The sequence below is a fragment of the Phoxinus phoxinus genome (genome assembly GCF_949152265.1).
Source record: "Phoxinus phoxinus genome assembly, chromosome: 9".
NCBI classification, from domain to species: Eukaryota; Metazoa; Chordata; class Actinopteri; order Cypriniformes; family Leuciscidae; genus Phoxinus; species Phoxinus phoxinus.
The window spans coordinates 34,680,367-34,696,469 of record NC_136884.1 but is presented as its reverse complement, the minus strand read 5'-3'; the positions used below and the strand labels follow the sequence as shown (position 1 = coordinate 34,696,469).

The window sequence follows — 16,103 nt, the reverse complement described above, 5'->3', positions numbered from 1 at the left end:
AAAATTGCCAGGGGATTTTTGATATCTCGAACGGTTTGGCCGTGGCGAGGAAACGAATTTATGGCGAATATTGGAAACAGGAAGTGTGTTATAACATCCTCATACATTAACTGATCTTGATGAAACTTCAGCAGTGTGTTCGCTGTAAGAGGCCGATCACATGGATGTGACTATTGTGAGTCAAATTTATAGCGCCACCAACTGGCAGCAGGAAGTGTGTCACTTTCAAAATGCTTTAAAATCACCCTCTTATTTTTACCCGATTTGCTTCAAACTTTGTGTATAATGTAAACACACGGCAGATGTAGACCTGTGAAAGGATTATTGATATCTTAAATACTGTTGCCATGGCAACGCATCAAACTTTAATATTCTTTTTTAACGTTTTTGAGACTCTTAACATGCTTGAAATTGCATGAAACTCGACAGACACTTTACATTTATTGCCTAGTACACTTGTGCAAAGTTTCAGAAACGGGCGTGGTAAGGGGCTCAGTAGCGCCACCTTTAGTCAAAAATGGGGTATTAGTTTTACCTACAGTAACAAAAATCGGTATTTATATTTATCTCCCCGAGCCGGACAACTTTCTAATTTACAGTCATTAGCTCCGACCAACAGGAAGTCAGATATTTTGGTTTGAATGTGATTTGATGGGAATTTTGCCAGTCTCTCTCAGTGTCTGTGTGTGAGAGAGGAGGGGGGGGCTTTATTTTAACCCTTTCTCTGCTGTGTGGGACTTCTCGGGCACTTTTGGGGCCCTTAACGTGCTCGAAAACTCTTGAAAGTTTGCACACAGGTCAGAACCTGCGGCCATCAGGGCCGGGCTGAAGCTGGTACCCGGGCGTGGCAGGGGGGCTCAACAGCGCCCCCTTTAACGGGGTCCGAAAACTTGCTCCATATATCAAACACGTTTGCATGTAATAATATGAAACTCGGTACACATATAGATCTCATCGGGCCGAACAACTTTCGTGCTCTAAGTTTTACGCCAGCCCAACAGGAAGTCGGCTATTATGGGTTGTATGAAAACGCACGCCCCTGGAATTTTATATACCCCTCCAAGAAATTTAATTTGATCTTCACCAAACTCGGTCAGCATGAAGTCAAGACATTGAGGATGCTAAATTGCGGATGGCTTTTTGATATCTCGAACGGTTTGGCCGTGGCGAGGAAACAAATTTATGGCGAGAAAAGAGAAACACGATGTGTTATAACGTCTTCATACATTTATTGATCTTGATGAAACTTCAGCAGTGTGTTTGTTGTAAGAGGGCGATCACATGGATGTGACTATTGTGAGTCAAAGTTATAGGGCCACCAACTGGCAGCAGGAAGTGTGTTACTTTCAAGATACTTTTGACTAAAGTGGGGGGGTTATTTTTACCTACAGTCACAAAACTCGGTCTGTATATTGTGCTTATCGATCCGGACAACTTTCTCATTTACAGTCATTAGCTCCGACCAACAGGAAGTCAGATATTTTGGTTTGAATGTGGTTTTTCTCTCTCTCTGTCTCTCTGCCATTCTGTGTGTGTGTGTGTCTGTCTGTGTGGGGAGGGGAGGGGAGGGGAGGGGAGGGTGTGTGTGTGTGTGTGTGTGTGTGATTTTGGTTGGGTGACAGTTGTAGGTTACAGTTTGACAAGAGTTTATAGTTTAACAAAAGCACAATGTTGTGTTTCATTGCGAGTGTACACAAATATAATGTGTATAGGGGCTCATGTGAAGTGTCAACTTGCACAACACGGATACTGACAGTTGACACCTGAAAGATGATTAACTTCAGCAAAGTACTTACAGCAACTTATCAGCTCATTTTCTTATGCAGCCACTGCCAGCAAGTCAAACTTTGGTCAGTCCTCAGACCCTGATCTAAACTAGTCATGCTATGATTATGATTGGTACTAAAACAATGAACAAAAACTATCAATTAATCTTAATGTAATGAAGTAATTAACTAATTAATGTCTGAACTAATAAACTGATTGAAATGCATTTTTTTGCATGTTAATGCAGGAGAGGAAAGGCCACAAAACCTTCCCTGTGGGGCAGGGCGACACATTTCCCATCAAGCTCTGAAACATTGGCAGCCATGATGATCTCAGATTTTTCTGAAATGATGTAAATATTCAGTGTATCCGAGCTAAATGGGTAGCTAAAGAACAATGACTTCCTTCTATATTCCTTATATATTGCATAAATGCCCCCCCCAATGCATTCCACAATATTTTGGATGCAGACAATGTCATTTCCAAGCCTGAAGATGTTATCACCAGTCGATGTTCTGAGAGTCCACTTCTCAGTGGACATCTCGCCATACTGTGCCTTGATGGCCATCCCCCCAACAATAGGGCCCACAAAATGCTGCCGTCTTAAAGTGCTGCCAGGTAATGTGACCTCCCGAATTTTTACTTCTGACAGACGACGAATGATCTGTGCCAAAGGATATTCCGGTTTTCTAACCAGTTTTTTTATCTTCTGTAGATAATTTTCATATGGGAAGGCAGAGAAGGAGTCAAGGCAACCATGCTGCTGAACTTCACCTGCCAGATGGGTTATGCAGTGTACATTATACACAACGTGGTGTCTCCCATAAAGTGTAGCTAAGTGCTTCACAAACGACTTCAGTAAAGTGTCAGCATGATCAGTGAGGTAGGAAAATGTCTGCTTTTCCTAAAAAAGTCTCCATCTTAGCAGGGCTTGCTAAGATGGAGATGCCAGAGAAGATAAGCATAAAATTCTGATACAGGTCTTTGTCCAGGAAACTGGCCAGCATTACAGGTCCAGTGTACAAAAGAAACTGCCTTAGCTCAGTAGCCTTCCAGCGATCCAATTCTCTAAGAGATCGCGGCTTTCTGGCAAACTCCACCGGAATATAAGGCCTCATGGATACCAATTTAGCGGACATTTGTTCAACTATAGTTGCAGGGACACGGACAGTCAGAGGACCACAAAGCCACATATTGAGCAAGCGCCTAACGATACCTAAGAACACAAGGTGCATGTAATCTAGGGGAAACTGTGACACCATGCCAACCCCAGTACCCTCAAATGCATGTGGCCCCTCATGGTGATGGATCTCATCTAACCTGTCAATGAAAGACGCATCCGTCCTTAGTGCATAATCTTTACATGGAAAACTCATCCGGCTCTGTTCATGTCTACCAGGGTTTGTGCATTTATCACAGGCGTGGTAGGCATTATGACTTTTGGTGTGTTTCACAAATGCTCTTGCCGGTGTGTCACAAATTACTGTATCAAGTTTAAGCGTCAAAGTCTTTCCCTCGAAACAGAAACCCTTTTCCAGATTAACTAATTCTTTGGTAAGTCTAAGTCTTTGAGGAATTCTTTTGCTGATGAAGTTTTTTTTTCTCCAGAGTATAATGCAATCACTACAGGCTCTTTCATAGGGACACTGAGCAGGAGACCCAGGATGGGCCACAGCTGAACACTTGAGCTTTTAAATAATGGTAGCCCATCTATGTTTATTTGTAGCCTCAAAGTTAAGCCATCAGTTAGCGTGTGTGCATACCCGCTGAGTGTAGCACTAAGTGAATGGATGATGCCAAAATAGAAGTATTTTCCCCCTGCCTTCTCTTGAATGGAATATTTAGTTGTTGTCCTAAGGAGGGTCCTGCCATCCTTTGGAAGATCAGGATGGGAGAGGCGAAGGATGCATAGTAGGGCAGACAGAGCAACCAATGAAATTCCAAAGTGTCTGGCCCAGTCCGCAATCTTGTCAGATAAGGACGTCTCATAGATTTCATCTTCAGGTTCGGAACTATCACTGCCACTAGCTAAGAGACCCTCAGTATAGTCTGACTCAAACTCAGTGCCACCCTCCTCTTCGTGAAAGACTGCTCCTGCTGCAATACCTGAGGTATCATTTGCACAACTGAGACAACCTTCTAACAATCCTACACTGTCATTGTCATTCTCATGTCTGTCATTTAGCCCTGTCTCTGTGTTCATGTCAGTCAGACTGAGATAGTCATCCTCATCCCTAATTTGTTCAAGTCGTTTTCCCACATCTACACGGGTCCTCCGTCTTATGGTGGAGCTGGAAACTGGCAAACTCTTTCTGTTCATTTCCTCTAAAGAAACATTTCGGAAAGCAACCAGTGAGGGGTTAAACAACCAGATTTTTAAATGCTGCTTCATAGGGCTGTAACGATACAGCAAACCCACGATTCGGTTCGTATACCGATTTCTGACCCACGATTCGATACAAACCGCGATTCTTGCGAGGAGGGAGGATTTTAAAAGCCAAATAAATAAATAAATAGCTAAAGCTATAACTCTGTTTTCTTGTAACAAAATACTTTTGAAAAACAAACAGAACTATACTCCATTGTGGAGATGATTCGAGCATGTTAAAAATTCTTCTGAGGTAACCGAGGCTTACTGTCTGTGCTGTAAACCACAAATAATATATTGCCTATTCCGCATGACCCGCATCTCAAGCACAGGAATAACGCTTGCCACAAAGTGAACGCGCCTATATAGAGAAATGCACACTTCCTACGAATTAGCCTAAGCCGCCATTTCTTTATGTTTTGAATTAACGTTAAATCATAAAAGTATTTCAAGCTTTCTAAGTTTCGATTCGTTTATGAGGTGAGCTCCAGTTCACGCGCGCGCCGGTGCCACACACACACGCACACACACACACACACACACACACATACACATACAAGCAAACACCGCGCGCTTTGCTCACTTGCTCTGGTGTTTGCTTGTGTGTGTGTGTGTGCTCGCGCGCGCGTGTGTGCGTGCGTGTGGGGGAGAGGTGCGATTTTTGAATAATAATCAAATGATACCCAGCGATCTTCGAATATTATTTTTGCTTGAAATTCCCATACCTAATATGTAAAAGACCCTGTCACAGCCCTAGGATCTATTCTGGACGAGAAAGATAAGTCTGGGAAGGGGTGTGTCGATCGCGATCTGCCTTCTCACACCGCGACACAGGTTCGTGGATCTGAGTGTCGCGACTTCGGTTTAATATCGTAAATCGTTACAGCCCTACTGCTTCAAGTCATTTGGAGTCAATCAGCCCATATCCCTGTTGTTTGAAGCTGCCGGTAGATAAAAGAACGACAGCATTTGGTACAACGTAAACCGATTTTTGCGAACTGGCAGCTAACGCTAACAGATGGGGGCGTAAGAAAACTTAACTTTCTTGCCCTACATTGCTAGTCAGAGCATCAAACTGGTGTGTCATTAACTAGACAAGACATGAGGATTCTGTAAAAAAACAGCCCTTTACTATAGACCATTTCAAGAGAGTTCCATTATCTTTATATATATTTGTATATACTTTATATATATTTATACATAATTAATATTATATATAAATATTTTATATATAAAGTATATACATTCAAATATTTCTTAAATATATACATGCATGTGTGTATTTATATATACAAAATAATTATACACACTACACACACATATATTATTTAAACACAAACTTTTATTTTGGATGCGATTAATCGTTGCCCAGCCCTAGCATCATAGTTGTTCCCAGCAGGCTTCCGTTTTAACAATCCATATGTTATCTTAATGCAGAGGAAGTAGATTGGGAACAAAATAGAAAATTAAAGTTTTTGTTTATCTCGTTGAAAGGGTCTATATCAACACCTTAGCATTTAGCAATGACGTCAGTATTTATGCTCCAACAATGAAACGATGCAATTGGTGATATATCCTAAATGTTGATCTTACTTCACACAGGTGGAACAGTCCTCAGCCCAAGATCTAATAACAAGCTGCAAAGAAAACAGAATCATGTTAAATTGTGATCAGGATTTTGGATACCAGTATGCAGCTGAAGTGGCATGACGTTATAGCTCAGTCTGTTCTGTCGAGATGAGCTAAGGCGAAGCAATAAAACATTTTGATGAATATGGCGCTGTTCTGTAAAATAAAATGATTCTACCATCAACACACTGGCACATACACGGAACACACATTTCAAAACGGGGAGGTGAAATAAATAAACCTGAATATGTCTGTTTTCTTTAGTAATATATTTTTTTTAGTTCTTAGCTTAGTGATTCCGATTGACAGACGTGAACTATTAAATATTACAGTAAATGTATTTCTAACAGTGGATTGTGGGTTTTATTTTCCACTGCGCTTGCGTGGTACGGCTAGCAGTTTGACAGAAACACCGGCATGGCGTTCGTGGTCTGTAACGTTACTTTAATTAGATTTGAAGTAGGGGTGGGCGATATGGCAAAAATAACATATCACGATTTTTTTCACGAAAATCATGATTCACGATTTTATCACAATTCCTTTTCATGTTGGTTTTACTATTTTGCAAGTGACTGAGCATTACAGCCAAACTAATGTCCCTATTTTAAAAACAATATAAAATAAAAAAGAATGGCAGACAATTAGTCCAAAGTGGCGAAGATAAAAAAAATCGTTGTCATTATTTTCTTTGTTATTAAAAATTAAAAACAAAGATACACTACTTAATACACAAATTAATTAAACAGTGCTTTATTTTTTCAGCTGTAGGTATATTTAACAGCATTGAAGAAAATAATTAAATGAACTAATATGAAAATAAAACACAACATAGACTTCACTGTATTGTACATTGATTCTTATTAAAACCTACAATTAAAGTTCTCAGTCAAGAGTGAGTGATTTGCTCTTTGTATTTTGTTGTTTTATTAACAGGGATAGTTCTCCCAAAAAAATTAAATTGTCGTCATTTACTCTCTCAAGCCGTTTCAAACCCGAATAAGTCTCCCTCTTCTGTTGAAAATAAAAGTTATTTGGAGGAATGTGGGTAACCAAACAGTTGATGTACCCCAGAGACTTCCATAATAGTTTTTTCCTACTATGGTAGTCAATGGGGACCAGCAACCGCCCGGTTAGTCACACTCCTCAAAATATCTTCTTTTGTGTTCAGCACAAGAAATTAATACAGGTTTGGAACAACATTAGTGAGTGAGTAAATATTGACAGGATTTTTATTTTTGGGTAACTGTCCCTTTAAGGACAAGCGGCAGCATGTTTACTATTAGGGCTACTGTCACTTTAAAGTCTACACGCATTTGACAAGCAGATTTTCTCTCAATTTTTTTCTATTGTTCTTTCACTTTAGACATAACCAACTTTGTTTATGTAAACCTTGAGTGTATTTGACAGTATTAGCGCAATAAGACTCGAAAGATAACCTAGTCCAGTATCCAGGCGCTTTTAGTGCATGCGCACGTCGGGTGTTTGCGCTCAGAAAAGCGCCCGTTAGAACAGCGCATCAGCAGTGAATGACATGTTAAACCGGCAAGGCTTTAAAGCACATGTAAATAATACATTTTTATTAACTACAGTGTCCTGTTCCTCTGCATTTCATGTGAATATACGTCGCGCTGTACAGTATGTTGAGACGTTAAACTTTATGTAGGGTGGTCAGTGATTCTTTGATTTCAGAAAAAAACGGATGTCTTCTGCACATTAGTCACATAAACGATATAAGTTAATCATAATCAAGACATAATCGTCTTGTAAACTCGGATCACATTTGAATGCCCAATAGTGAGTCAACAACATACGTACAAACATCTCCGGTCTGCAAATTATCCAAAATATCGTTAGCAAGTTAACGTTACTGCAATGAATTAAGGCTATAATTTTCCCAAATTAAAACTTAACATACAGGACGTCCGGGATAGAGCTCGAATATGGGGAATGGGAATTAAAAGCAGGCACTGGTCTAACGTTAACTTAGCCTGCTTATGCTACACAGGCTAGCTGCTATTCTGATACTGCAACGCCTTATACAATCAATGGCAACCAAAACATTTTACCAAAACCTTCGACAAAGCAGGTTACACCGATAGATTATATTTCAATGACAGATATAACATTAATAAAATGTATCTTAACGTTACACTTACTTGGCAGCCGAACTTCACGCGAAGGATATCGACTAATTCCCACGGCGGCAGTTATTATCTAGGCGCGTCCGAAGTGCGGATCCGTATGTGACCCGTTCTGGGCAGTGTTGCCAGATTGGGACGGTGATTTCCAGCCCAAAGGCTCACCAAAACCCGCCCACTCCAAGAAAAAACCGCCCAAAATTTGACTGCCAAAATAATGTGATATAATTGTATTGCCATGCCATTCAAGGTTGATAAGCACCATTTAAATCTCCTTAAAACAAAATAAAATAATAAATAAATACATTTCCCAGGTAAACGGATCAAAACAGGGCAATAATTAAGGAGAATTAGCAAATATGACTAAAATGCGACCACACACACAATGCACTTTCACAGTGTATATTTTAAATGTTTTGCGATAATTTAAATACCCAATGTTTATTTTGTTATATTTAATAAATTATATATGTATTTAAATTATATAATATATTTTTATTAGTAGTACTAATAAATTTTACTCCTGATTAACGGGTGTGTGTGAAATAGAAAGCGAGATATCTTCCCAGCCGGCATTTCAACGTTGATTCACCGTTGAAACAACGTCAGGTACCATGGTTGAATCAACGGTGAATTACCTTTCGATTTTGCAAAACGGATCAACGTTGATATTATGACGTTGTTTTACCGCGGAAGAAACAACGTTGATTCACCGTTGAAATCACGACGCCGTTTCACTATTACCTTTCGGGTTATGGTCTTCTGTCGACGTTGAATCACCTTTTGATTTTGCACATTGAATCAACGTTGATATTGTAACCCTGTTTCACCGGCGTATTCAGTATATCGGTACATATTTAGTGTTTTCAAGCAACTAATAAAACTTGCTGTACATGATTTGCAATTGGACGGTATAAAAAAAAAAACATTCTAACAATTAGATCTGCAGTGAAGGAATGAGATGCTTCATTTTCTAAAGAAAAAGTTTTGAATAATTACACCAAATAGAAAAATCATTTTCTTAGAATATAAATATACATCTATATTGTACATTTACACATTCACACAATTTATTGAAAAAAATTCTAATTCAACAACAAAGCACTTTCTAAAGGGTTTAATGATATCAGAATGCAGAGGGGAAAAATCTTGAAATTCTAATTTCATACACACTGCACATATTCACACAATAGCCTATATATAAATAAATATGGTTTGGAAGCTTGCTTTGCTAAAATCTTACCATTTCCAAACTCGTGACCAACCATATGCACTCATTTCGTAAAAAAACATATGTACTCATTTCGTAACAAACATATGTACTCATTTCGTAACACATGTACTCATTTCGTAACAAACATATGTACTCATTTCGTAAAAAACATGTACTCATGTCGTAAAAAACATATGTACTCATTTCGTAACACATATGTACTCATTTCGTAACAAACATATGTACTCATTTCGTAAAAAACATGTACTCATGTCGTAAAAAACATATGTACTCATTTCGTAAAAAACATGTAATCATTTCGTAACAAACATATGTACTCATTTCGTAAAAAACATATGTAATAATTTCGTAACAAACATATGTACTCATTTCGTAAAAAACATATGTACTCATTTCGTAAAAAACATATGTACTCATTTCGTAACAAACATATGTACTCATTTCGTAAAAAACATATGTACTCATTTCGTAACAAACATATGTACTCATTTCGTAAAAAACATATGTACTCATTTCGTAAAAAACATATGTAATAATTTCGTAACAAACATATGTACTCATTTCGTAACAAACATATGTACTCATTTCGTAACAAACATATGTACTCATTTCGTAACAAACATATGTACTCATTTCGTAAAAAACATATGTACTCATTTCGTAACAAACATATGTACTCATTTCGTAACAAACATATGTACTCATTTCGTAACAAACATATGTACTCATTTCGTAACAAACATATGTAATAATTTCGTAACAAACATATGTACTCATTTCGTAACAAACATATGTACTCATTTCGTAACAAACATATGTACTCATTTCGTAACAAACATATGTACTCATTTCGTAACAAACATATGTACTCATTTCGTAACACATATGTACTCATTTCGTAACAAACATATGTACTCATTTCGTAAAAAACATGTACTCATGTCGTAAAAAACATATGTACTCATTTCGTAAAAAACATGTAATCATTTCGTAACAAACATATGTACTCATTTCGTAAAAAACATATGTAATAATTTCGTAACAAACATATGTAATAATTTCGTAACAAACATATGTACTCATTTCGTAAAAAACATATGTACTCATTTCGTAAAAAACATATGTACTCATTTCGTAAAAAACATATGTACTCATTTCGTAACAAACATATGTACTCATTTCGTAAAAAACATATGTACTCATTTCGTAAAAAACATATGTAATAATTTCGTAACAAACATATGTACTCATTTCGTAACAAACATATGTACTCATTTCGTAACAAACATATGTACTCATTTCGTAACAAACATATGTACTCATTTCGTAACAAACATATGTACTCATTTCGTAACAAACATATGTACTCATTTCGTAACAAACATATGTACTCATTTCGTAACAAACATATGTACTCATTTCGTAACAAACATATGTACTCATTTCGTAAAAAACATGTAATCATTTCGTAACAAACATATGTACTCATTTCGTAACAAACATATGTACTCATTTCGTAACAAACATATGTACTCATTTCGTAACAAACATATGTACTCATTTCGTAAAAAACATATGTACTCATTTGGTAACATTCTAAAATATCAACAATTAAGTGAAAAAGAATCAAGTAAAAGTAAGGAAAGTTTGTAGAACAAGTAAGAAGTCCTTTGTAGAACTTCACATTTTACTAGCAACAGTCATTAAAAAAAAAGAAGAAAAAATAAAGGTGTCTTCAAGGAAGAGTCTTCTTACGGCCACCACCACCCATCCTCTCTGGTGCATATTTTAAATATTTGGACATGGTCTCCATTACCTTTGTACTGGTTGTGTTGTGTGCATTGATGACTGCATCTAAAGGGAAAAATCAAAACAGTCCAGATCAACAAAATTGCTATAAATTTATAGAAAAGCTTTTAAGGATGTCAAAGTTATTAGGATCACAATTAACCTTATGCACAGTATCTTCCCTGTTTTCGATAAGCCAGCTCAGTCATTCTCGCAGATTATACATCATACATGTCTGCTTCAATTCAAACACCTTGATCCAGTAATACCAATTTTCTCTTCCATTCTATTCTGTTCTATTAAAAAAAAATTACATAAAATTGTTGTCCTACTGTTAGTTTAACTGCTTCTATTGTTCTCATTTGTAAGTCGCTTTGGATAAGTGTCTGCTAAATGAATAATGTAAAAATGGTCAGTGTAAAAAAAAAAAAAAAAAATGCTGTGAAAATTACTTTATGTAACCTGATTAGAGTCATTACCAGTGTTGGGGAAGCTACTCTGAAACTGTAGTTTGACAAGCTACTCGTAAGTTAAAGTAGTTCAACTACAGTCAAGCTACCCTTTTGGAAAAGTAGTTAGCTACACTACAAGTTACTATCAAAAAGTAGCTAGCTACATTGAAACTACTTTTGATTTTTTTGAACAACGTATATTATAAATAACTGAATAAGTGTCTGAGGAATGTTTTAAGTAAAATATTTAGTGTTTAAAACAATGCAATACAATTATGATTTCAAAGAGTATTGTTTTATTACACACTACACTCAACTATATCAGACTGTTTGTCAAAAGTGCAAAATTGCAACAAATATGAACTTGGACAAATAAGGCCATGGGTAATTAACATTAGTTGTTTCTCCATCCTTCAAATCTGCCGCCACGTCTTGCTCCATCATGGATAATATGGGTGTGTCAACCCACTTCTGTACGTCAGTGAACCGTTAGCCGCAAGATGCGTGATTAAACAACAGTTGGCGGTAATGGCAAAAAATGGCTCTTTGAGGGGATCCGGATCTTGGCGATCTATTTTTGGCTCTTTTTAAATATTTACCAGTAGTCAGTTTTAAGAAGCCAGCTTGGGGACATCTCAGTTTAGCCTGGAAATAATCACTGGGAGGAATGATGAGGTGAGATTTGTAGTCAAATAATTAAAACTCAGATATCACACACCAATATCTGAGTTTGAATTATTCTGAAATATTGATTATTACCTCATTTTTCATATGTGGCCATATAGGGTCGCACAACATCCCTCTGCTTAGACAGTGACATCACTATTTTGGATTTACCAAAATGTTATTCATACCTACTCACAAATAAACATCAAAAACAAAGCCGGCTGCAATGAATTTCTGTGCAAAACAGCTTTTACTAAAACACTTCCACACAAGAACATTGTTATCACACAAGAACATTTTGATAGAAAACAAAAAATATTTAAAGTTTTAAATATATAGCTACTGTAGATAAAATTAGAATAAATAAAATGGAACACAACTATCATCACACAACACCCCTGCGCTGGGTGCGCCCCTCCCCCTATAACTGTTCTGTCTCGCGGAGGAGCTAATTTGTGTGCATCTGTGTGAAAAAAAAGAACGGCTCCCCTCCAGCCGCGACTCGGCTCCCATCGTTCATGTTTATGAGCCGTTCAAAAGAATCGGTTCGTTCGCGAACGTCACAACAACTCTAAAAGAAGAATATCCTGACATCGCGCTGATTCGCGCCGGCTCGACAAAACGCAATGTAGCTTTTGCTCGCGCTACACCGCTACTTGCTGCAAAAAGTAGTTAGCTACTGGAAAAGCTACACTGTTTAAAAAGCAACTGAGTTACTGCCAAGCTACTGAAAAATGTAGTTAAGTTAGTAGCGTCGCTACTTGTAGTTAACTACTCCCCAACACTGGTCATTACTGATAGGCTCTGTCAAAAATAATAATAATTTAACCCACTAACTTTAAGAGCTGCTACATAGGAACGACTTTCTACTTTGACCGAATTATAGACGATGACATCACCAGCCACCCGACCTGCTTCGGTTGTTTCTTAAATATTAAAATAATATTTATTGGTCATTCTGAGGTCACTCAGCCCCCCTACCTGCTCCACATTCACCCAATGTGCCGGTTAAAGTTTCGCACTGCTTCGTTGTTTAAAATATTAGACACTGAATTATAGACGATGATGTCACCGGCCCTTGACCTGCTCCAAAAGGCTAGGTCGATTTGACCCGTCAGATTCCGTGACCATGTACATATGTACAGTATTAATACCTGATCAATATGCTTTATAAAATAGAAAGGGGACTCGCATTTGATTATACAGCTGCTAGCCGGGTTCGGGCAGATAATTCATGTTGATGTGTCGGGTTAGTTCGGGTCCGGGCTTTAAAAGCCACAGGCCGGATCGGGTCGGGTTGTAATTTTCAGGCCCGTTGAGAACTCTAGCTGTGACCTCGTGCCAAATGTTTTTAACAAAAAAAAAAATGTTTCAAACAGGCAAGTTATGAAAAATTGAGTGTGAAGGATTTGTTCACTTCACACAAAAAGATCTTGGAATGAGATGGCTAACTGTAGTAGCCTAGCGTTTAGTCCACTGTCTGTAATAGCCTAATTTAGAGATCACTTTTTTTTCTTTTTTTTACCGTCAACTTTGATCGGTTAACATTGATACGGTCAATCATAGTTCTAACGGTCATTGGTTAACATCTCTAATTCCATTAATGAAAATATTAGTGATCAATCGATTTCAGATAATCCTATCTTTTTTTACAGATAAGCTATGAAAGAAAAACAGATGTGAAATTGGTAAAATTTCACCATGTGATGAGTTTTTCCAAAACACCACACATGCATTTTTTACTTGCCACATATGATCTGGAAGAGCTGGGTCTGAGAAAATGGGAGCTTCCCACATTTTCCCTTCAAATTCATTAGAGACTTGACTCCATTTGAGAGAGTTCTGCAAAACAAAAATAAAACCATTTAATGAAACATCAAGAAGAATGACTACAAAGATACACATTATATAGGCCTACAGAGTGCTTTAATTTCAGGAAGGTCTACTGTTCAGGTATGGTCTAAAAAGAAATCTAATAAAGTAATCAAATGTAAAATAACATTGCATAGTTTATCATAGATAGATTAATGTTATTAAAGTTATTCATTCAAGAGCTGTGAGTGATTTTCTCTTTGCCTTTGGTGGTTTGATTCACAGTAAAATCGTAAGCATGTTAATTAGACTGCTTCCCCTTTAAGACCGAGTGCTGATCTAATACTGATGGTGCACCATATTTTCTCTCAAAAATTTCCATAACTACGTCCATTTAAGACATAAACGGTGTTTAAGTGAATCTCCAAGCCGGTCATTTTGACACATTTTTTGTGTACATATGATTTAGACGCACACATGAAACCCAAAGTATAATTTGCTAGTTGCTTGTCTCATTGCGGTCTGTTTCGGAGCGCGCGCCGCCTTGTGAACAGCATCTCTTGCGCAGATTTGTGTGCTTTTAATAGCTCTTTTTATAAACGCATCCCGCAATTTAGCAACAGTAGGCTATACTGCATTTTACAACAATCACCGATCGTGCTGATTCTGTCGTTAAGTTTGAGTTTTAGGGATTAAAGACAGCGCACTGCTGCGAAGGGAAGGATGTTGCGCTGGACAGAAGTTGACTATAGTTTTTCATGGTTTTACCTCAATATATTATTTTTTATAATCTTTGGAAGCCAACATATAAAATAAAATCAGACTAATATCACAGATCTAAACTGTAACCACACGTTTGAATGTTTAGTTCTGTTCTCCGTCGTCACTCATTACAGTGCTGTCGTGTTGTGCGCTATGTGTCTCTCTCTCTCTCAGACTGCGGATACCAAAAATGATTCACAGACAAATGGTTTAATATTATTATACATAGAAATGGCTGGCGAGATAAAAAAAATAAAATAAAAAATAAGGTCTTTATAGCAATAATAAATAGTAGGCCAATGTGTATTTTCTTAATTTCTCTTTAGTACCGACAGCAGAACCGATAACGTTCGAGCTTATCGATACAGCGGTCTTTCAAAATTCAGCCCCGGGGCCCGTTTAATACCAGGTTTCGGTACCCATCCCTACATTTAGGTTTAAAATTCTACAAAAGGCACATACTCTGTGCAGTGAGCCGCACTTTCAGTTAGATGTAATGCAGACTTTTAAATATGAACATAACTCGTCTGTTAATATGCTCATAGTTTGTTACTCCGAATGATGCAAAAAGTGTGCTGAATGAGATAAAACGGTACTAGCCAAAACCACCACACAGTTGCTTTTTAGTGTGAGTTAGATGTATATTTATTTTATCAGACAATGCCACGATTATAGCCTATAAATCAGGATTTGAGTATATTAAGAGTGATTCCTGGTTAACACAATGTAGCCTATATTAATGGGTCGTGTTTACTATTTATACTTGTTTTATGTATCACAACAGAATAAAAATGTCATCATAAATATGTAAATGGTTCTGTGACGTCACATGCCACCACAAGTATCACAAAATCCTGTGGGAAACACACACACACATATATATATATGAAGAGGTCAGATGCAGAAGCCTCTAAATGCCAATTGTAATTTTCTTGTAAAATTAGTATTTTTATCAGTGTAGGTTCAGTTATTTGCAATGAATAGGTTATTTTCTGGAAATTACCACTGCCTCTGATGTCTCTATAGTTGTTAAAGACGATATAATTCTGACGATAGGATGTTATGAAAGCATATCGCCCAACATTAGTCTAATTAAACTATTATTTGCTCAGACAACTTGCAAAACAGTAAAACTAACATGAAAAGAATTGTGATAATATTGTGAATCATATTTAAAATTCGATTGGATATTGTTTTCCATATCGCCCATCTCTTTCATGCTCTTTCCCTTGGCCAGTCTCGCTTCCAATCTCGCGATATTACCGTGAATGGACAGTAATGACGACGACTGTTAAACGGAAAAATTAGCTTATGTAAAGTTACACTTTGTTTCCTGAATTTTTTTTATCTGTGTGCACACGTATAATGTCTTCTCTCTCAAAATCGACGTAGCAACCGCAAAAGCACAAAACGACACTGAAGCGGCACGACTCACGAGTAACGTTAGGCCTCAATCGACATCTGTAAACGTATGTTAACGTTAGGCC

At 37.3% G+C, this 16,103-nt stretch overlaps 1 protein-coding gene across 1 annotated transcript in view; it reads right to left on the bottom strand.

Annotated features, from left to right (window-relative positions):
• The window catches only part of LOC307004549 (uncharacterized protein), a gene marked incomplete at its 5' end in the record, with an annotated part of 39,928 nt that overhangs the window by 19,441 nt on the left and 4,384 nt on the right, over positions 1-16,103 (bottom strand). The gene's annotated exons all lie outside the window — the stretch shown is intronic.